The sequence below is a fragment of the Monodon monoceros genome, unplaced genomic scaffold (assembly GCF_005190385.1).
Source record: "Monodon monoceros isolate NGI ecotype Baffin Bay Population unplaced genomic scaffold, NGI_Narwhal_1 Super_Scaffold_5, whole genome shotgun sequence".
Classification (NCBI taxonomy): domain Eukaryota; kingdom Metazoa; phylum Chordata; class Mammalia; order Artiodactyla; family Monodontidae; genus Monodon; species Monodon monoceros.
In genome coordinates, this window is record NW_021703782.1 from 62,927,766 (window position 1) to 62,952,489 (window position 24,724).

The window sequence follows — 24,724 nt, forward strand, 5'->3', positions numbered from 1 at the left end:
CAAAATTTCTACTAAATAACTTGACACATTTCAACTAAAAAAAAACCCTCATGAATGGAGGTCCGGTTTTAATCTTTACTCCTTCTTTTGGAATAGTGGGTAGGGCTGTAGTTCTCTGTCCATGAGTAGCTAGGACAGAGCCACCATCTTATTTCTGAGGTTTTCACATGTCTGTATATGCTCTTCATCATTATGCAAGATATTTATGACCACAAAAAGCATCTCCTAGACCGTTTGTTGCTGCTTCTCACAGGGTTATTTACATTGGTCTCTTCTTTTTCCGTCCTCATGTTATACTCATGATCACCTTCTTATGCTGCCCTGGGGATGGACTTCCAGGGTCTCGTTTATTCTTTGGTCATCCACTTAGTAAGAGGCCTGGGGTCATGTCAGACCCCATCCTGTCCATTTTAATTCCAGGTGTAAGACTCCACTAGTCACATCTTTCTCGAGGGCATTCTTGTCGTGCACTGGTGACTCCAGTTCTTTAGAAGGTCTGACTCTGGCAGCTGACTCAGTCCTGCACTGTCGGTCTTGGGAGGGTCTCTCCCCTAATCACAGTGCCCTGGATAAGGAAAAATCAGCTCTCTGGATGAGCAATGTTTCTTTACCAAAATCTAATCCATAGAATACTAGGTAATAGGGATCTAAATACATGTAACATAAAGCAAAAAAATGATACCCTGTGTGTCCATATGGAGGGATTTGAGGGCCTTTACTCATTCATTGATTCCCTCATTTACCACATCCTTAGTGAAAGTTCTAGAGGACACCACTGATATCCTTCCCAGGTCCCCAGCTTTTCTGTGCCACACAGCTAGCTGCTCACAGCTTCGCCTTTCTTCTAACTTTTGACTGTGACTGCTGAAGTCACCTTGTCCACTTAGAGACTCTGGGAGTTGATGACCCACCGTGCCCTCATGGCCTCTGCTGCTTAATGACTGGCCTTACTGTGGAGGAAGCATTTGACATACCACCTTCCTTGCCTCCCAAATGGACAAACTCTGAGGTGCAACTGATGCTCCAGAGCTCCCCTGGGACCCGGAGACCGGGACTTTCCCCTGGCATCACACCATTGCTGAACTTCATCCTCTTTTCTCTCTTGCCTCCACGATCCCTTAGCAACTTCTCCCAGGAACACGTCCTTAATAAATCACATGCACTTATATGTTTTTCAATTTAAAAAATTTTTTAAAAATTTATTTTTAACTTTTTATTTTATATTGGAGTATAGTTGATTAACAATGTTGTGATAGTTTCAGGTGTACAGCAAAGTGATTCCGTTATACATACACATGTATCTATTCTTTTTCCAATTCTTTTCCCATTTAGGTCATTGCATAATATTGAGCAGAGGTCCCTGTGCTATATAGTAGGTCCTTGTTGGTTATCCATTTTAAATATAGCAGTGTGTACATGTCAATCCCCAACTCCCTAACCATCCCTTTTTCCCACCCTTCCCACCTGGTAACCATAAGTTTAGTTCTCTAAGCCTGTGAGTTTGTTTCTGTTTTGCAAATAAGTTCATTTGTATCATTTTTTTAAGATTCCCCATATAAGTAATATCATATGATGTTTTTCTTTCTCTGTCTGACTTACTTCACTCAGTATGACAATCTCTAGGTCCATCCATGTTGCTGCCAATGGCATTATTTCATTCTTTCTAATGGCTGAGTAACATTCTATTGTATATATGTACCACATCTTCTTTATCCATTCCTCTGTCCATGGACATTAAGTTGCTTCCATGTCTTGGCTATTGTAAACAGTGCTACAGTGAACATGGGGGTGCATGCATTCTTTTGGACCGTGTTTTTCTCTGGATATATGCCCAGGAGTGGGATTGCTGGATCATATGGTAGTTCTATTTTTAGTTTTTTAAATAAACTCCATACTGCTCTCCATAGTGGCCGTGCCAACTTACATTCCCACCAGCAGTGTAGGAGGGTCCCCTTCTCTCCACACCCTCTCCAGCATTTATTATTTATGGATTTTGATGATAGCCATTTTGACTGTTGTGAGGTGATATTTCATTATAGTTCTGATTTGCATTTCTCTAATAATTAGCAATGTTGAACATCTTTTCATGTGCCTCTTGGCCATCTGTATGTCTTCTTTGGAGAAATGTCTATTTAGGTCTTCTGCCCATATTTTGATTGGGTTATTTGTTTTGATGATATTAAGCTGCATGAGCTGTTTGTAAATTTTGGAGACTAATCCCTTGTCGACCACATCATTTGCAAATATTTTCTCCCAATCTGTGAGTTGTCTTTTCATTTTGTTTATGGTTTCCTTTGCTGTGCAAAAGCTTTTGAGTTTAATTAGGTCCCATTTGTTTATTTTTGTTTTTATTTCCATTACTCTGGGAGACGGATTGAAAAATATCTTGCTGTGATTTATGTCAGAGAGTGTTCTGCCTATGTTTTCCTCTAAGAGTTTTATAGTGTGCTGTCTCACATTTAGGTCTTTAATCCATTTTGAGCTTATTTTTGTGTATGGTGTTAAAGAATGTTCTAATTTCATTTTTTTTTACATGTAGCTGTCCAGGTTTCCCAGCACCATTTGTTGAAGAGACTGTCCATTCTCCCTTGTATAGTCTTGCCTCCTTTGTCTTAGATCAATTGACAATAGGTGTGTGGGTTTATTTCTGGGCTTTCTATCCTGTTCCATTGATCTATTTTTCTATTTTTGTGTCAGTACCATACTGTTTTGATGACTATAGCTTTGTAGTATAGTCTGAAGTCAGGGAGCCTGATTGCTCCAGCTCTATTTTTCTTTCTCAAGATTGCTTTTGCTTGCACTCGTATTTTTGGTTCAGGGTCTGCTTCTGAGAAAACACCATCTAAGGTAAGCACCTTCTACATGCAAGACAATGTGATTATGTTCTAGTGAAGAGGCCGTAGTGGAGAAATTAAAAAATGAAATAAATGGGTTTTAAAATGTTGTTAAGCATCGTGGATCTCTAATGAAATACATGGTCTATGAGTCAGGATCATGAAAGAAAAGAGATGGTATACTCAACTTACCTATGGGTGAAGGATCCATACTCAGAAAACTATAAGATGCAAGTGAAAGAAATTGAAGACGACACAAACAGATGGAAAGATATACCATGTTCTTGGATTGGAAGAATGAATATTGTTAAAACGACCATACTACCCAAGGCAATCTACAGATTCAATGCAGTCCCTCTCAAAATACCAATGACGTTTTTCACAGAACAAGAACAAATAACTTTAAAATTTGTATGGAAACACAAAAGACCCTGAATAGCCAAAACAATCTTGAGAAAGAAGAACAGAGCTGGAAGAATCATGCTCCCTGACCTCAGACTATACTACAAAGCTACAGACACCACATCTCCACTTCTTACCTTGTTATTTGTACTCTCAATCATAGACCCACCTTGCCTCTCCTCACTGTGATCTTTGCTCCCGTCTTGAGTCTGGTTCAGATTCTCCTCCAGTTATGCTCGCCTGAGCAATATCTGCTTGCCCTCCTCTTATCACTACCTGCAGGATCCTTTTCTGTGAGACAGCAGCCTCCGGCAGCACCCTGCCCTCCTAACCACTAGAGGGCAGTGCTTCCAGCCTAGGGAGCAGAACCCAGCTCTCCTTCCCCACCCCTACCCCCAACAAGGAGACAAAAATCAAAAGAGGGCTGCCTCAAGAGCTCTCAGCTCACATGATCAGCTGCCCATCCTAAAAAAAGTCTTTTAACACTTCCTTTTTAAAATTTTTGCTCTTTCCTACTCCCTGGGTATGGATTCCATAGGCACTAAAAGGCATACTTGTATTCAGATAGGAGATTATGTGTTTTGAAAAGAGGGGAAGAGTTCAGACGTTCCCGCTAGAGTCTATTTAACCTATTGCATAAAACAGAATTCTAATCAGCTCTGTTACCTCATTTCTGACTCCACAGTGGATTCGAAAGAAGGGTGGAGTCAGCAGTGGTGTTAGAAATGGGCAGTGAGATAGTGAGGGAACAGGTGAAAATGGAAATAGAAACAAGAACTCAGAATGCAGTGCAGGCAGTTCACATGCAGACCACCAGCTTTGTAGCAGAAAAAAGTCGGAGAACTGTACTCAGACCTCAGCCACTTCTTAGCACCTTATTGCTCTTACTTATGGGCACAGAGTCATTTTTTACAAGGAAAAATACGAGCCTCCTAGAAAATGGTTAATGTCGGTCATTGTACTCTGTTTAAAAACTCAGTGAAGAACGTAATGCACCTTTTAAAAAATGTTCGTCTTCTGGTTAAATAGTAATAGTTAACATTTGCTAAGTACGATGAGCTAGGCACTGTGCTAATATATTTATTAACATTCTTTAATTGTCATAACTCTGCAAGGTAGGAACTATCATCGTCCTCATTTTGTAGGTAAGGAAGGTGAGGTTTTGAAAAGTTAAGTCAGGTGCCTGCCTGCCACCCAGTTAGCAGCACCAGTGCTGGAATTAGGCATGACAGCCCATGCCTTTAATCACTATCTTCTATCTGCAAAACCTGACAAACGTTATAGTGGTTCAGAGGCTACACCATCAGCTCTCTGGAGCATTCCCTTCATCCATAAACCATGTCTGATAAATGGGGCAAAATCGTACTACTGAAACTGGGTAATTCCAAGAGGATGCTCGAAGTAATGGAATAAACAGAACAATAACAAAAGGTATTGAATAAAAAAGACATACAATTCAATCATCCTAAAGGGACGAGAATCGATTTGATTCAGCTTTTAATAAATCTCTGAGGGGGAAAAACATACACAAGCTCGGCCGGAGGTGACTCAGTGTTTACCAATCCGTCAGGTCAAGTCTGTCTTTGTCAGTCCACCGGTTTCTCTGTAGCCTTGGTCTCTGCCATCTCGGAAATGTGGATGTCTTCTCCTGCCCTCCACAAGAGGGCGCTGAGTTCCCCAGCACGGGACCCACCTCATGCCAAGAGACCCGCTGAAACAGGATAGAACCACTAGGGGGAAGCAGTGAGGTCCTTATGCTTCATTCTTCCCTGAGATTTCAAATTTGTACTCTTTGTTTTTGATGTCATCATTTTAAAGATGCTCTCATCTGAGAGACATATTTCATCGTGCGTGGATGGTGCCACAGAAAACCGGGCTCTGCAAATCACCGGGGCACACTTCAGCTCAGCGTTTCCATCTCATCAGGGCGAGTGTGATATCAGCAGTTAACTTTGCAGGAGGCCCCAGGTAAACAGCTTGCCTAGTAGAAAAGGCATTTTCTTCTACTCAGTCTACTGATAACATTTTGCAGGACATATTAAATCCATTAAACTTCTCCCCGTTTCAAGAAAGCATCATCAATCACAAACAACTGCAAAATATCTGATTCTTGTCATTTCTTTTTTGAGGGAGTTGGAGTGAATACAGAAATACAAAGACAATAGGAGAGGTCAAGTCCGGATAGAAGTAGCCCACACACTCTTCAAATGAGTCGTTTGGGTTCTGAAGGAACTGTGCCACCTAACAGCACGTCCTGAAGACTCTTCTGGAAGACTACAGAATGCTACATCAGGTATGCCCTGAAAAGAGCTCTGAAGTGATTAGCTCGACGATGATTACTCGGGGTTTGATTTTTCAAGTGCCCTCTTCTGTACATGTGGCTAAGAACACATCGCTTGAATGGATACAAGTTAAGATTTTAACACAAATACAAGTGGGAGATTGGAGACGGTTCAGGATGTTCTTCAACATGGACTAATAAATGGCCATTTAAAATGATGCCGAGGAGGATACGTATTGATACAGAAAGATAGTTGCAAGATATTGAGTTTTCTAAAGTAAGTTCTAAAGCAGTATGAGCCCATTTATATAATATAGATTTATATCCATGCATTCAAAACAGTCTGAAAGGCATGTTTAGTATCTCTGGATGGTAGAATTATAAGTGATATTTCTTTTTTCCCCTTCCTTTTGCTTATCTGTGGCTTCAAAATTTTCTACCCAAACCATGTATTGCATGTATGATTTTAAGTTCACCAAAATATGCACTTTGTATCATTTGCTCTGCAAGGGTTTGTTTAGGTAGAGCCTTCTGATGTTTTTACACAGGATGTTCTCAGACTCACACAATTCTCATCCCTCTGTGCTTACCCTGGGTCCGCAAGGTTGAATTAAGAATGAGCCAGGAACAATTGCTGCTCTTATGTGATGTCGTATTTGCCGTCTTGCTTTCAGAGGGCAATGCCACGTCTCCCAACTGTCCCCGCTCAAGGCTCTGGTCCCCAACGCCACCCCAACCATCTGACGTGTCCTGTCTTATTCTATTTCCCAAGCTCTGTGATTACATAGACCTTTTCCTCTTCCTTGATCGTCCCCTGCACGTGCAGGGCCCCAGGCCTTTGGTCAGTTTTCCCACCACCTGGTAAACCTTTTCCTCTGGCCTCATCTGTCAAAATCTTCTCCATGCTTCAAGGCCCATCTCAAGTGTCTCTTCACTTGGAGCCTTTCCTGAGTTCCCATAGGCTGTGAGCAATCCAGTGTTGCGAGGGTGCGAGTGGGTGGGTGATAAAGGCAGACGGTGCTCCTGTGGCCTCTGCTTTTCGTGGGTGCTTCTCAGGGGCAGTAACCACATCCGCGAACAACCAGCAACCTTCGCCCCCAAAAGCCACCGGTACCACGGGTGTTTATAAAGTGAAGTGACGTATCTTAACCAAAAATACATGCAACAAACAAGAATTGGACTCTTACTAAAATGTTCCATTGTAATTCACAGGTTGTTTAAGAGAATTTCAAGAGCATATCTGAACACACCTTTCCGTCTTAAGTCACAGCAAAGGTTTTTGCAGAAATGATTTTGGTGGCCGCTGCTAGTATAAGACGGCGGAAAAAGATGGTCTGGGAACACACAGGGCCGTGAGGAACAAGCCCACCCCACACGCCCCGGGAGAAATGGCACACCAGTCCCACCCCGGCCTCTGCTGTCCCGGCCGATGGACATGGGCTCCACGGGGCAGCTGGAACTGCTCGGTCCCTGCACCCTCCCCACCTGAGAATTCCAGGAGGCCCCGAAGCCCCTCCCATCCTGTTTCCGTGTTCTATCCTGGTCCCCCAGTGATATTGCCATTTTCCCCACTGTCCTCCCAGCCCACCTCTCCCGGGCCTGCCCTCAGCCAGGCAGTGGGGGGTCTCACTGGATGTAAGTGGCCGCTAAGGACAGTTGCAGCCCTCCCGGGTTGGAGGCAGGCAGGTCCTGACCCAGCTGGCCTCAGCTACTCCTGGGTCCTCAAACACCCCACGTGCTTCCCTCCTGTTTCCCACAGGGCATATGCCTTGACCCCTGCCTGGAACTTTCTATCTTAATTCCATTCCAACTCCCATCCAACCTCCAAGGCCAGCTGAGGTCTCTCTCCCCTAGGGCTCTTCTTGACCGTCCCCACCCCCAGAGCATGTGTCCCCTCATCCTCACAGCACTGGCCTTGCTGTCATTCATTTAGTCCTGAGCACATGCAGGCTTTGCAATCAGGCTGCCGGTTCCCAGGCTGGGCCCGACCACTTGCTGGCTGTGTGACCCTGGGCAAGTTACTTACCTGCGGCTTCCTCAGTTTCCTTGCCTGTAAAATGGGAATAATCGTAGTACCTACCTCATAGCATTGTTGTAAGAATTAAATGAACTAAGCCAGCCATTCCTGCTACATAGTAAGAACTTCATAAGTGTTCATTTTCCCCTGGAGAGCACATCTTTCTCAAGTTAGTACATTCTTATTTACCTTTCTATAATTTACATCTTGTCTTCCTAACAAGGTTACAGCTCCTTTTAGTGCTACGACTGAGCCATTTATCTACAGGGCATTTTTGTAGTCTTCACAGCACCTACCCTGTAACCTACACACAGTAGGCGCTTAATAATTACTTACTGCCCAACTTACAAAATGGCAATAGGAGTGTCTTGTCATCTACAAAATAGACCAAAGCAAACTGCCGGTCATAGGTCAGTGTACCCGACTCTGCAAAGCAAACCACCCTGAAACGTGGTGACCTAAAGACCCTGATGACTCCTTATTTCTCATGATTCTGTGGATTGGCTGAGGAGTTGTGTTGGTCGACAGCATTCAGCCAGTGGGTCAACGGGGCCGGAAAGTCCGAGATGGCCTGACTCACGTCTAGCCGTTGGTACTGGCTGTTGGCCGGGTTTCTTGATTCTTCTTGACTTAACTTCACATCCTCCAATAGGCTAGACTGAGCTTTCCAGCCTGGTGGGGGGTGTCTCGGGAATCTAGGGTGTTACAGTGAAAGACACATTACCCTGGAGGTCTAGGCTCTGGAACTTGCCGTGTCACTTTCACCATATTCTGTTGATCACAGCGGGTCCCAAGGCCAGCCCGGAGCGGAGGAGTGGAGAAATAGGCGCCGCCATTGGATGGGAGGAATGGCAGAGTCATATTGCAAAAGGGGTGTAGACAGAGGGAGGCCTGATCCACTGGGGGCCGTTACCGGAAGCATTTTCCACACATCCTTGGTATGAGGTTTGGTCAGCTTGTGAGATGACAACCTCAGTAACCTTCCTCTCCCGTGCTTTGGGGTTTCACAAAGAGTTTCACAATCATTAGCTGTTTTGACCTTCACAACGACACCAATTCCTCTGAGGCAGGGAGAAGAGGTATTAATCCTCTTTACAACGTAGAATAGAAAGCTGAAGTTAGACACGTGCCCTGACTCGCCCGGCGATTATTAACAGAATTGTACTAGTGTGACAGTTTCCTTTTTTATGAGTTATGAAATATTTGTCTTACAGAAAGTGTGGAGAGTAATACAAACACCCACCCACGTGACACCACCTTGCTTAAAGGCTAGAGTGTGAGTGGCTCGTTGGGAGCCCCCATGCCTGGGTCCCCATCACATGCCCTCCATTTCCACATCAGCATTCTCTCTATGGTGATAGCAGCCATCTTGAATTTGGTGTTTATCACTTCCATGAATAGTTTTTACATTTTTATTCATAAATAATACCTACCATATTGCATCATTTCTAAGGCACACATCTTTTTTTCCTTTTCCATTATAGTTTATTTCAAGATACTGCAGTCAGCTCCCCATGCTATACAGTAGGTCCTTGTTGTTTATCTATTTTATATATATAGTAGTTTGTATCTGCTAATCCCAAACTCCTAATTTGTCCCTCCCCACCCCCCTTTCCTCTTTGGTGACCATAAGTTTGTTTTCTATGTCTGTGAGTCTGTTTCTGTTTTGTAAATAAGTTCATTTGTGTCATTTTTTAAGATTCCCCATATAAGTGATATCAAAATGTTGATTTCATTACAAAGCTGGATTGGAAGATGTGGCATGGCTGTGAAGTCGAGTGGGTTTGCTAATACTCTCCTATTTTGAACTTACCCTCCAAAATGTAAAGCACACATCTTTTTTCACATTTGAATATCTCAGAAATCAGGATGTTCTTATACCTGATGACACCTTACGATAGTGGCCAGCCAGGTGGCAGTCGTGCCATACTGCCTGCACATCCTCCAACATCAAAAGTAGCAGGACTAAACTTGCAGAAAATTGTGGAGACAATAGTGGGGCACTCTTTTTCCCTTCAGGAAGCAAGTGGTTGTGAGGAGATCGTGGGTACGGAGGTAAATCAGAAATGTCCAGCAATGTTCCAGAAGGAGGACTCTAAAGGAGCTTAGCTATACCTAACTGTAAAAATAGCTTAAGAACCCAGTGACAACAGCCATGAGTTCTCTTATGGATTGCTTTCAGGGATGCCTTATCACCAGCCCTCTAGTTTGGTGGAGGATTTATTATGTGGGAAACACCGACTTCAGTGACTTTAAGTCAAAAGAATTTAGAAGAGTCAGAATTTACATGTGGAAAAACTGATTTATTTCACTTCTATTTATTTTACTTTTTTATGCACACACAAGAGTAATATATGGTAAAAAAATGTGTCTAATCAAGTATAAAGTATCAAATAATAAGTGACAAGAAAGCATTTTGTCAGAGTTTAATTCTCAGCATTTCTTCTGTCTTAAGGGTGCATAAAGAAATGATAGACCTTAGAAGCTTTAAGTACAGGATGTCAAGTCGTACCTGTATTTCTGCAAACCATGGCTGTTTGTTCAACATTATGCTTTTGAGATTTTTTCAGTTTGATAAATCCAGCCCCAGTTCATTCATCTTAACTACTGCATAAAAATTCATTGTATAAATATAGCATGTTTTATGTATTGCATTTTATCCATTCTCCTATTAATGGGCAGTTAAATTGCTTCCAATTTTTTATTTCAAAGAATACAGTTATGAGAAACTTACTCATAACTTCTTGTGAACAGAATTTCTGGATCACAGGGCACACATATCTTTGACTTTACTAGACATTCCCAAACTGTTCTCCAAAGTGTTTGTCTAATTTACACACCCACTAGCAGTGGTATGAGAGACCCCAGTGCAAGAGCCCCTTGACGGGATTCCCAGTCTCATTTCTCATTCCCGCCAACTCACTCCCCTTACATAGTCCAAGTGATCACGAAAACACACAGCAGCTCAAATCACAACTCAGCTTTACCCCTTCCCTGGCCCTAACTGAGCTCTACCGCCTCTTTCTGCCCTTGCTAACCCTCTGTCACAGCAGACCCAGCCCTGACATTACAGTCCAGCAACTTCAGAATCCTGCTATAGTTCCTAGCATGACACACACCCCTTCTCTCTCCTCAACCTCCGCATCTGCCATTTCCTCTCTCAGGAAGCCTCTTCCCAACTAAACTACCCTGCCGCACCTGACACCCAGTTTTTGCCAACTCACCCTCCATGAGTTAGAACAAACTTATCCCTCTCTTTCTCCTCAGAGCCTCCTTTGACCTCCCCTACACACACACCGCTGCCTCTGGAGTAAGTGCCTCTCCGCATCCCCCACAGCGTTATCTCAGACACGCCCCATCGACACCTCCTCACACGGTGCTGAAATGGCCTCTCTGCTTTGTGGATCTCGCATTAGACTTTAAGCTCCCAAAATGGGAACGGAGGGGGACAGCGTTGACCTTGCTCACCGCAGTCTTCTCACCCAGTAGCTAGCCCATGTGGTCTTCAATAAATTCTGTATTTGTTGAGTGAACAAGAGCATGTGTCAAGTCAGCAATGGAACCTAGTCATTCGGGTCCCAGTTCTTTGAATTTCCTACTACGGGTTCCCACGCCACCCAAGACAGCTCTCCTTCCTAAACCTACAGGTTATCAGCAGAGGGCCAGGTAGGCTACAGAAGCCACCGTGAGGGGGAGATACCAGGGAAGAAATGGGGAATTTGGGTGTCAAACTACAGAAATTCCTTTCGGCTCATTGCAACTGAAAGCCTTTAAGTGCGTCCTTGGGTGTTTTTGTTTTAAAATTAGTTTTTATTGAAGTGTAGTTGCCTTACAATGTTGTGTTAGTTTCTGCTGTTCAGAAAAGTGAATCAGTTATACGTATATATATATCGCCTCTTTTTTAGATTTCCTTCCCCTTTAGGTCACCACAGATCATTGAGTAGAGTTCCCTGTGTAGGTTCTCATTAGTTATCTATTTTATGCATAGTAGTGTATATATGTTAATCTCAACCTTCCAGTTCGTCCCATCCCCTCTTCCCCCCTTGTCAACCGTAAGTTTATTCTCTACATCTGTGACTCTACTTCCGCTTTTTGTTTGTTTAAAGTATTTTTTTTTAATTATTTATTTTTGGCGGCGTTGGGTCTTCGTTGCGGTGCGTGGGCTTCTCATTACGGTGGCTCCTCTTGTTGCGGAGCACGGGCTCTAGGCACACGGGCTTCAGTAGTTGTGGCTTGCGGGCTCTAGAGTGCAGGCTCAGTAGTTGTGGCGCACAGGCTTAGTTGCTCCACAGCATGTGGGATCTTCCCGGACCAGGGCTCTCGAACCTGTGTCCCCTGCATTGGCAGGCGGATTCTTAACCCCTGCGCCGCTGGGGAAGTCCCTCTATTTCTGCTTTGCAAATAAGTTCATATATACAATTTTTTTCTAGATTCCACGTATAAGTGATATTATACGATATTTGTTTTTCTCTTTCTGACTTACTTCGCTCTGTGTGACGTCATACAGAGTGGATGGCCCTTGGGTGTTTAAAGGACGAATCTATACGGTGTAATGAGGGAGCCAAGGAAGGAGCCAGCTGGGCCGGTCCTGTTCGCAGCCACCTACAGTGTACAGCTTGGGTAACAGAAGGCACATCTGGAGGTGTTCGAGAAGAAACTAGCCATTCTCTAAATAGGATGGAAACAAAATGGAAAAGGTTGAGTTAACGTTAAGAGATTAAAAATAGTCTGGGATTACTTTGAAAGAATGTGTCTAGATATTCGATGTGTTTTTTAAGACAAGGAATGAATTTGGCAGATCCTGAAAGCCTTCTCCGACAACTCAAGAAAAAGGCAAAACCATTTTTGCCTTTGAAACGTCTATACTGACTCGGGGTTTGGGGCAGAATAACAAAATCCTGAATTTAGGAACCTAACAACTTCCTTCTATGTCAAAGAGGGTAGGCTGACATCTCCTAAATCAGGAGTTCTTAAACGCTAGGATGCCTTCAAGTAACCAAAAGGGCTTGTGAAAACACCAGTTGCTGGACCCCACCCTCAGAGTTTCTGATACACTAGGTCTGGGTGAGGCAGGAAATTTGCATTTCTAAAAAGTTCTTAGAACCGTAGAAAGGAATGAAGTGCTAACACATGCTACAACCTGGATGAACCTCAAGAACGTTATGCTAAGTGAAAGAAGCCAGACACAAAACGTCACGTATTGTGTGACTCCATTTCTATGAAATGTCCAGAATAGGCAAATCCATAGAAACAGAAAGTGATGAGCGGGGGGAGGGGAAGTAAGGAGTGACTGCCTAATGGGGACAGGCTTTCCTTTTGGAATGATGAAAATGTTTTGGGACTAGGTAGAGGGGGATAGTTGCGCAACACGGAGAACGGACTACATGAGGATGAACTGTACACTTTAAAATGGTTAATTTGATGTTATGTAAATTTGACCTCAACTGAAAAAGAGATTCCTAAGTAGTGCTGATACTGCTGGTCTAGGGACCACACTTGGAGAGCCACTGGCCTGAGTTACAGGGCAGAGAGGGGAAGAGACTGAAGGGAGGTCGACTTCCAAAGTGAATGGAAGCTTCTCTGGACTCCACCAAGCTGGTCTGTGACTGAGAATTCTGAAAGTCTGACACAGGTTGTTGTACTGAACCTTAGTTCTCAATTTGGGCTGAGACCCAACAGCTGGCGGCAAATTCCACATTTCAGATCTAAGCCCTGGGCCACTTAACACAGGTGTTTAGCTGAGAACCAGTTTTGCCCTTCGCAGCTGATCATTCACGTCTAGCAGCTTATTCTTTATAAGCTTTATTGGTTTTACAGGATGAGGGGAAGTTGCCAAACAGAGAGAGAATTTCTTTGGATGTAGTCATTGGTGTTCCGTGAGTCTGACCACATGCACTGGGGAAAGCATGAGAATGCTTCCCTTTCACCTCATCAACCCTGTCTCCAAACACTACTTGCTATCCTAGGACCATTTATCTTTGTAAAGAACTTGAGAAGGTGGAGACGATTTAATCCCCGCTATAATAATGTAAAGAGAGGGTTGAACCTGAAGCCAGAAGAACTAGGCACTTTTGAGCACCTTGACCAGTTGTTTCCTTTCTCTGTGCTTGTTCCTCAACTGGAAAATGGAATAAGAATAGCCCCTTCATAGGGCTCTTGCAAGAACCAAACCAGATAACTTGTAATTATCACAGTTATTTCCCACAGTTACAATGTGGTTCTACTCTTGTCTTCATGGATCCAATCCCTGTGTCTCACATCCTCCGAGTGACGCCTCTCCTCACGTGGAGGGACAGTTCTTGATCTTTGTTTCTATGGCGACACATGAAAGATGGCATTTATGTGTGTCACAACATAATATGCATTTGTGTGTTATTTAAGAAAAATCACTGCTGCTTCAGAAGACAAGAAATACAAATGGGAAGTGTGGTTAGGTAGGTTGGTGACTCAGGGGACATGATAGGGCATACAGAGCGTGTAATTGCTGAACAGAGACTGGAAAGAATGGAGGGACCAAGAGGCACTTAAAATTCGTGAGGTAGTCAGTATTCATAAGGCCTTAAATTGACCCCAATGATGATGGCCATTCTGGTCCCAAGAAACACAGTTGAAGACCACAGCTGCTCGTCAGGCTAAGGGGTAAACTACGGCTTGGGCCAAGTGTGCCTGCTCCTGGGATCCGTCATAGGAGCAAATGTGTGTTGTTGACTCGAGACCTTTCATCCGCCAATCTCCCTTGTTCAGACATCCGCACTGGTCTGTGTACTCATGCTACAGGGAGGGGTAGGATCAGTGGTTGCCAGGAGCTAGTGGTTGGCAGGGTGGGAGGATTGACAACAAAGGGGCATAGTAGGAGAATTTGGAAGAGGGGGTGGAATTGATCTATATCATGACTGTGGTGATAGTTTCATGAGTGTATACACACTGGCCAAAATTCACAAAACCATACACTAAGAAGCGTGAATTTTATTGCATGTAAATTATAGCTTAATGAAAAAATAAAAATAAATATGGTTTATTTATCCCCCCCAAATTATACTTCATTTGTTCTGGGGTAGATCCAAGAGATTGTTTTACAAAAACTCCCCAGGTGGGGAATATCTGCTTCCGTCTAAGATGTAGTACCAGGGGGTGGATTTTCCTTCCTATTCCCGCCTGAGACGACTAAAAAACCAGACAAAATATGTGAAACAGTCATTTCCAAGTAAGTGGGTGCCAGGCAGCACCAAGGACAGTGAGCCTTGCCATCTGGAGGCGATAAATATGTTTATTATCTTGATTTTGGTGACGGTTTCATGGATGTATACGTATGTTAAAACTTATCAAATTGCTCACTATATGTACAGTGTACATCAGCTATGTCTCTATAAAGACTTTGGTTTTATTTAAAGGTCCCCAGGTGGGCTTCCCTGGTGGCGCAGTGGTTGAGAGTCTGCCTGCCGATGCAGGGGACACGGGTTCGTGCCCCGGTCCGGGAGGATCCCACATGCCATGGAGCAGCTGGGCCCGTGAGCCATGGCCGCTGAGCCTGCGCGTCCGGAACCTGTGCTCCGCAACGGGAGAGGCCACAACAGTGAGAGGCCCGCGTACCGCAAAAAAATAAATAAAGGTCCCCAGGTGATCCCAAGTGTATAGCCAGAGTTGAGCACCATCAGCCCAAATATATGACCTTACTTGGCCCTGGGAGCTACCCTCATACGATTCTAATAATGTGAATTTAATGTAATGTTGAAGAATATAAAGTATTAATGTTTATTAGAAGACAGACTTTGCATAAATGGAACTCATTTTGGAAAATAAGTCTGCACTTGCAGGAATAATATTTATTGATAAGGATTCTTTTGATAGCTCACTGTAAAGAAAGATAAAATAGACCTTCCATGGAGAATTTTTAAGTGTTAGTACAAAACATGTCAATAGGGGCTCCTAGGCAATTTGGAATATGTATTAAAAGTCTCAAAATTGTTCATAACGTTTAACCCAGCTTATTTAAACTAAGAAAGTAAGAAATGAGTGCAAGGGTGTACCACTGCAGCAATGCTGGATTTTTTTTGAAGAGCAAAGGAACTTTTCCCAGAAGTTCCCTACAGACTTCCTTCCTGTCTCTTTGGCCAAAATAATGTCACGTGTTTATTCCCAAGCCGGTCACTGGCAAGACGAGTAGAATTATCCAGAACGACCTAGACCAATTTAGTTGCATTACTTCAGGCTGGAGAAGGTCCCATCCTTCCTTCAGGCACATGGCTGTCCTCTATTTGGACAAAATCAGGGTTTACTGGCAAAGGAGAAAGCAGAGAAGCGGCTGTCAGGTAACGTGGTGAATGTGATACGATTCCATTTTTAGAAATAAAAAGTGAACATAGATAGGCAACCCCCCCAAAATGAATGAAATGCTATATATTCTTAAATATTATCTTCAGTTGGTGGGATTATAGTGAATATTTATTTTTCTTATTTCTGCTTTGCTTTTTTTCTTTCCTACATTTTCTGTAATGCATATATAATATTTGACCCAAAAAATTACCCAAGAAATGTAATTTTAAAATAAAACATGTTTAGCCCTCACCAGAGCTCTTTAAAAAGTAAGTTATAAGAGTAATTATGTTAAGATCCAAGCCAGGGCATTCCGTGGAGATTGGAATCTGTCTGATGTAGCCTCCAAGGCAGGGCCTCTGCATCTACATGAATCACGAGGACCCAGAGGCCCCACAGAGATTTCAGCAGCTCGGTTTTGAGGGGCTACCCCTGCTGCCTGGAAGACTGTGCCAGTTAGTTCTTTTCCCAACCCAGAGGGTTGAGCAGCAGATTCTAAGCCCTTCCTTAGAACATGGGGGCCGAGAAGGTAATGTAGATCAGACTAGGGAACAGAGTTACACAGAGACCCTTGCCCCTCCCCACCCCCTATAAGCAGGAAGACAGAGATGGAGGAATGGAAATGAAAGGCATGAAAAAGAAGATAATTAAAGAGCAGCAAGGCCACTCTCTGCCCCCAGACCACATGTCCGACAACTTGTGCTTGACCCTTAAGCACATTGATGTTGTGGCCAAGTCAGAGTGGAATTCTGGTGTGTCCCAAGTGTCATCTATGGCCACTTTTCAGTCCATACCTGGGATTCAAAGGGATGAAGGAGACCCAGAATGGCCAAAGTTGACCAAAACTGAGGGAAGACGTTCAACAGCCGAGACATTTGACGGCAATCTACATTGTCACTAAACCTCTGAGCTGCCCTCAAACCCAGCCAAACCTGGCCCCTGCATCCGGCCCAGTCTCCACCTCCAGCCCGGTCTTGGGAGCACAGGGCAGGCAGTGCCATCAGGGAGACGGAGAGGCAGCCCAAGGGGAAAAGACACCAGCTTTAGGGTAACACAGACCTCAGTTCATATCTGCCTCCACCAACTCCTGGTTGTGCAAATTTGGGCGAGCTGCTTCCCCTCCCTCTGCCTCAGTTTCTTTACCTGTAAAATGGGGATAAATCTGTTTGAGGCACTCAGTGAGCTGGTGTATGCAGGGTGTGACAAACTGCACCTCCACATAATCCAGTGGAGAAGCTGGGAGAGGAGCAGTTGCCTGTGAATGCACCTCTGACACTTGCCCAGGAAATCCTTCTCTCCCTCACCTTGGACTTGGAGCACAGAAATTAACCGAGTGCACTGAGGCCAGGAGTCTGGGGCTGTCATTTTTACTTCTCTGAATCAAAGTTTTGGGGTTTTTTGGTTTTTAAAAATAAATTTTTAATTTATTTGTTTTTGGCTGCGTTGGGTCTTTGTTGCTGCGTGCGGGCTTTCTCTAGTTGTGGCGAGCGGGGGCTGCTCTTCGTTGCGGTGCGTGGGCTTCTCATTGCGGTGGCTTCTCTTGTTGCGGAGCACGGGCTCTAGGCGCGCGGGCTTCAGTAGTTGTGGCGCGTGGGCTTCAGTAGTTGTGGCCCGCGGGCTCAGTAGTTGTGGCGCACGGGCTTGGTTGCTCCGCAGCATGTGGGATCTTCCCGGACCAGGGCTCGAACCCGTGTCTCCTGCACTGGCAGGCGGATTCTTAACCCCTGCGCCATCAGGGAAGCCCTGAATCAAAGTTTTGATGGAGGCAGATGACAGGTGCTTACTCTTGCCAAAAATAAACAAATGAATGGTTTTTGGGAAATGATACCCGGCTCACTTCACCTGTTCACAGCCGGCCCACCCGGTGCTGGGGCGGCGAGCTCTGACTCTGGAGAAGAACAAATCGTGCCTGAGAGACCAAGGGAGATCACCAGAACCTCACTCTCTGCGGAGGATGGTGTGGGTGGTAGAAAGGAGGAGCAGAGAGGGAAGAAAGAAAAAGCAGCAGGAGGTGGACACTGGGGAGAATCCTCTGTCTGGGAGTAGCTGTGACTTTGACTTATCTTTCCTCTGGAAATGTTGAGCTCTTTGCTGGTTTAGCACAGTGAGGGAACTGGCTCATGGGAACTTGAGGGGGGGTGGAGAAGAAATTCTCTCCAATGAAAATTTCTGAACTCTCCGCTTCATTAGTTCTACACAGGGCATCTTATGCCTGCAAGGAACACACAGGGATCTCTCCAGGGGGAAGATTATTCTTGGTGGCTTATCTGGACACCAAATTCTGGTTCAAGAACTATTGAAACTGTCCTGAGGTGGGGCAGGGGGAATGGGGCATGTGAAAATGAGAACACTCAAGGTCATATTTATTTATTTATCCACATTGCATAGACTGAAAATGGATCTCTTACAAGGCTTGCCAGACTATTAAAAATGATACATGACAAAACATGGCCAGTATGTCAGAGTTTTTCTACTCCTTTCTTTCTTTTTTTTAACCTAGAGTGTTTTGGTGTGTTTTAGTATTTTATCTATGAAAAAGAATTGCGCTTGTGAAAATAAGGAGTTGTCTTTTTACAAGTGTTACAAGGTATTTTACAAGTTTGCGTTTTGGTAATAGTGCATTTGAGATTTCAGAGATCATAGATAATAAATTCAAACCTCCCACCTACAGATGGGGAAGCAGACTCAGAGGTGCAAGTACTTACCTGAGTCCTTGCTGGTGTGGTTGACTCAGGACTGGAACTCAGGGCTTCACATAAATATTAGGAATATTTATTAGTATTTACACAGGAACTAATCCTTAAAATATGGACACATATTGCTCTGAAATAAAGAGTCAAACTGCACTACCCAATTTGTAACTGGAAACATAAACCATAGAGTCAACATAGAGATGTTACTGGTTCAAAGGATTCACTCGTGTCAAGTTGAAAGCAAGACCAAGAAATGCTGATGTGCAGAATCAAAGGTTAAGGTTGACTTTTCCAGGAACCAGGACAAGGGCACCCAAAACCGTCTAATCAGGCAGCCTTGCTAGCAGCTGTTGCCATAAGTGGTCTCCATCCCTGAATGCATCTCCTCAGAAGTAACCACGTCCAAATCTGTCGTGTGGCTCCTCTGGCACGTACGTGCCTCTATGTTTTTAAATAATCTACTCGTAGTGATTTCTTGATTTACCTGCTTTATGCATCATCTATTGATTTCCTAATTTGCAAGAGGAAGATTTAGTACGTCCCCAATTTCTCCATCCGTCCCACCTATATTTGGCAGTTATTATAAAATTTCTGATTAGATCAATAATCAGCAAAAAATTTAGTACAACCATGTAAATATTCTTGCCTGCCAAGTCAAGTAATAATTATGATATCCTTTTTCAACATTTTCTTGTTCTTAGAGTTAACAATTGCCTTATATTTTTAGATGCCCTCAGTTATCCAGGTACTGTCGTTAATTCTTCCCAATAAAATGTACTCTCCCTCTAGTACTATTTTCCACATACATCAAGTTTCCCACCAGTTTTTTTGTTTTTTGTTTTTTTTGTGGTATGCGGGCCTCTCACTGTTGTGGCCTCTCCCGTTGCGGAGCACAGGCTCCGGACGCGCAGGCTCAGCGGCCATGGCTCACGGGCCCAGCCGCCCCGCGGCACGTGGGATCTTCCCGGACCGGGGCACGAACCCGTATCCCCTGCATCGGCAGGCAGACTCTCAACCACTGCGCCACCAGGGAAGCCCTCCACCAGTTTAATGTAGTTCCTGGTTAGGGCTCCCCTGCAGACCCAACCTCCTGCTCCAAGCTGGCCAGTGCTCTCGAGGCTCTGCCCAGACATCAAGCTGGGGATGCCCGTCAACGGATTCTCTCTATCCTGGGTTGGATTCCTCTGTCTCCTAATCCTGTGTTTTCTTCTTGGATGAATATCTTACTCATTGCGGTGGAATACTTTCTGAGGAAGGGTGCATAGGCTATAAAATATTTTGTGAAAATGATTGTATTCAACCATCATCCTTACTTGATAGTTTGGCTGGGTAAAGACTTCTCTTTCATAGTTTTGAAGGCGTTGCTCCTTTGACATCTCTACCTTCCAGTGTTGCATTTGGGAAGTGTCATGCAACTCTGACTTCTAATTTTTTTTATATGATCATTTTCTAGGGTATTCTCTTTGTCCCTTTGCACGGGAAGCATGTACTGAGCATCTACTATATATTAGACATTGTATTAGAGGCTTTCCATGTGCTTATCTTGTTTAGTCCTTACCAAAAACAAAAATAAAATCCTGAAATAGAAACTTCTCTTTTTAAATAAGGGAACTGAGGCACAGAGAGGGTAAGTAATTTACCCAACATATGAGAGACCATCACTGTAGGTTTTGCTTATGATATAGTGACGACCCCAAAATCTCACCAAAGTTTCTCATGGATATCACGAGTTGTCAGTGGGCTCTGCTTATCACAGTTACTCAGGGACCCTGGTTCTGGAGGTTCTAATTCAACATGTGCCTCTATGATTAGTGCAGCAGAAGGAATGTGACAAATCTCATCACAGTTGTCACAGTTTCCGCCTGGAAGTAACATGTTCCATTGGTCAAAGCCCACTCCATGTTGCACCTCACTTGTAAAGGCCATGGTGCTATTTCCATGAGTAAATGCCTTCCTGGCATTTTTCTAGAAATGTGTATGTTTTTCCAAATCCCAAGTCCCAATACAATTCAGTCAAGAAATTGGGAAAACAGGAAGAAGTTGTGATTCTCCTGAAAGAATTAAACCATAAAGAAGCAGCATAGAGATGTTACTCGTTCAAGGGATTCACTCATGTCAAGTTCAAAGCAAGATCAAGAAACACTGATGTGCAGAATCGAAGGTTAAGGTTGACTTTTCCAGGAACAGGGACGGGAACACCCTAAAAGCCAAGACCATCTAATCAGGCAGTCTTTCTAGCAGCTGTTGCCATGTTTTAAGTGTGTGTTCATGGCCATGTCTGCTGGGTGAGGCATTCTTTCAAATAAATATCAATAAATTTGTATGCTTCATATATACCTCATCCAAATCCCTTGAGTGATGTTCTAAGAAATAAGTTTTGGAAACATTCAACACACGCTCCCATTTAGAGCTATTAACTTTGCTAGTAGATCTTAATGTTATGTTATTTGAACACAACCCAGTAATGTTCACTGGTGTTTTCCAGTGTTTGAATATTCCCTCTAGGCTACAGTTCTTTGTAAATACTTTAGCTGAAAGAAATGCAAAGAGCTGATGATGGGAAAATTGTTGTGGGACACTCTGACAGGAAATCAGAAACTGAACAAAAATCTGAATTAGCAAAAGCAATATCAATTTCAACAGCAAAATCAAAACCAGGGCAAGGAGAAAAGAAAAATAAATATTTTTAATTTTCATCATTAGAAAAGGAAATGAACTTATATGAAGCAGTATGTACTGTAACACTTGACTTGAAATTGCTTTTGGATGCACTGCTAACAGCTGAACGAATGTCAAGGCAAAAAAAATGGGTTAGGCAATTAATGTTTTGTGGGTTTTAAATTTTCATTTTAATAACAATACCTTTTAGAAATATTTGTGTTACATTCCATTTTTATAATAATTTTCTTGAGTGTTTATCTTGTGTCTCTCCCCTTCTTTTAATATTTTTATTATCAAATGTCTCCATAAGGAAGAGATTATTTGTACATGTTATTGAAATATATAATCTTGTCACAAGAAATTGATTCATAACTATAATAAACCATGCGCTTATTATTATATCATTTTTACAGAAAACCTCTGGCAGTATAACCCTATCACAGAAAAATGATTCAATGTTCATTATTATGGTTACCCATTATTATTTAAATATAGGTAAATAAAATGTCATGAAAAATACAGAATAATTTATGATTTCAGAGTTCCTGGGGATTCTGACCCCTTATTCCCAAATCCCAAAGACTGATGCCTTTTGGGAATTTGAAAAACACTAAGCAATGCAAGATAGAATTACCAAGTGCCTGAAATGACTGTGGCCAGAAATATTTGGTGAATACTTTGTATTTAAGGACCACCCAAATGATAGAGCCAGAATCCAAATCTTTTTTATTCCAAAACTCATATTCTGTCCTCTACCTGAAACTTCCTCTTTTGTCACTAACTATGTTTTAGTGTTCATTCATCCATCCATCATCCAGCAAGCATTTACTGAGCCCCATGTGTGGGAACCATATTGGTGTAGCACAGAGAAGTTCAACGGTATTTGTTGACTGCCTGACTGTGAGACACAAAAAGTACTTGAGCCTGAATCAGTGGTCCTGAGGGAATGAGACACAGGACAATCCACTTTTGATTGGGGGTAGAAGATATGGTCTAGGAAACAGTGGGGCAGCTTGGATCTAGAGTATGGTAGATGTCTGCTGGAGTTACACCTAGTATTGTAAGTGTACTCATGGCAGGAAAAGGGGAAAGAAGAAAGGTCCTGAAATGGAGATGGTAGGCTTTTAGGAGAAAGATGAGAGGTCTCCAAGATGCAGAGCTCACTGAGTAGGAACATGGACTTTGACATCTGATAGTCCTGCGTTCAAATCCCAATTTTGTGATCTTAGACAAGTTACTGAAGTGCTCTGAGGCTCAGTTTTCTCGTTTGCAAAATAGGAACAATAATACTTACCTTTAAAGCTTATTCTGTGAGTTACATGTATTTATATTTACTTATAATGCATATCAGACTCTTAGCATTGTATCTGGAACATAGTAAACACTCAATAAGAGGTAGCTATTAATCATATATTTTTGTCATTTTGTCTGATCCTAAGTACTGGAAATTAAGAAATTTCCAGTATTTATGAATAATGTGCCATGAAGAGTTTTAGACATTTCTTTAATGAATCAAGAGCTCTTTGCTAAGGGAACCCTCTTGCACTGTTGGTGGGAATGTAAATTGATATAGCCACTATGGAGAACAGTATGGAGGTTTCTTAAAAAACTAAAAATAGAACTACCATACGACCCAGCAATCCCACTACTGGGCATATACCCTGAGAAAACCATAATTCAAAAGAGTCATGTTCATTGCAGCACTATTTACAATAGCCAGGACATGGAAGCAACCTAGGTGTCCATCAACAGATGAATGGATAAAGAAGATGTGGCACATGTATACAATGGAATATTACTCAGCCATAAAAAGGAACGAAATTGAGTTATTTGTAGTGAGGTGGATGGACTTAGAGTCTGTCCTACAGAGTGAAGTAAGTCAGAAAGAGAAAAACATACACCGTATGCTAACACATATATATGGAATCTAAGAAAAAAAAAGTGGTCATGAAGAACCTAGGGGCAGGACAGGAATAAAGACGCAGACGTAGAGAATGGACTTGAGGACACAGGGAGGGGGAAGGGTAAGCTGGGACGAGGTGAGAGAGTGGCATGGACATATATACACTGCCAAATGTAAAATAGCTAGCTAGTGGGAAGCAGCCGCATAGCACAGGGAGATCAGCTTGGTGCTTTGTGACCACCTAGAGGGGTGGGATAGGGAGGGTGGGAGGGAGACGCAAGAGGGAAGAGATATGGGGACATATGTATATGTATAGCTGATTCACTTTGTTATAAAGCAGAAACTAGCACACCATTGTAAAGCAATTATACTCCAATAAAGATGTTTAAAAATAAATAAATTAATTAATTTAAAAAAAAAGAGTTCTTTCCTAAGGAGAGACTATTTAAAATGTAGTCTAACTTTTGGAGGAAGAAAATAGCCCAAGCTTTCATATTTCCTTTTCTATTCAGTGATGGGAAAGGTTTTTCTTAGCATGTTTGTCCTGAAACCATGGATACGGCACAAAAATAAAAGAACGTGGCTGCCCTGGGATTTGGGATGCATGTGTTAGTCAGAAAGCCTAAATAAATATATCTAATATGTTTCCAATATCTTTTCTTTCAAGATAGATGTGGAACCCATCCCTCCTCAAGCCTGTTGTGGTGTCACGGTGCGCCCTCTGGTGGCCCATTTTTCAATGGCTTCATCGGCCCTGATGCGCAAAGTTAAGGAACCCTCTCCTGGTGAGTGCTTCCCTCTTCCACTATGGAGGAGGAACCACAGGTGGGGGACAGGTTTCTAAAGTCAGAGTCTTGTAAATGGCCAGGTCAGAGCTGCTTCTATGATTTCCCAAGGAGAAATTGCTTTATGTGTGCACACTGAGGAGCTGCACATATTTTCTCAAGAACACGTTTCATATACGGTATGTTTCCTTGTTCCTATCTTGGTCTGTCTGGCCAGAGGTGAGGCCAATGGGTAAGAGGTGGTTCCATGATGAAACATATCACTGGTGAAGTGGGCCAACTCTAGGCTGTGGGCCTTGTATGCCATGTTAGGGAGTTGAGACTTACCACTTTAGCCAAATGATCCTTAAGGGAATGGGGAGCTACCAAAGGGTTTATTGTGGTGGTCGGGACATGATCAGATTTATACTGCAGAAAGGTCACTCTGAATGAAGTGAGAGGAATGGATTATAGTTCACAAAATCTTGGAGGCAGGGGGACAGTCAGGAGGCTGTTGCAGAAGAGCAGGTGAGAGATGCTGGTAGCCTGGACCAGGTGGTGCCATAGGGCTGGAAATAAGAGGGTGAATTCTTGGGGACGTTTGGAAGGTATCCTCACACAGGATGGTTGGTAATTAGATGTGGAGAGTCAGGAAGAGCTGGGACTAGAGAACGCTGCCCAGATTTTTGGCTTGTGCAACTGGGTAGATAGTGGTGATGTTCACTAAAATTAGAACTCTGAGGGAGGCACAGGTTTGAGGGCGTGATCGCCTCAAAGGAGTTCAGTTTAGGATGTGTTCAGTTAGAGGAACCCGTGGAATCTCCAAGTGGAGATGCCAGATCATTGCTCATCTGAC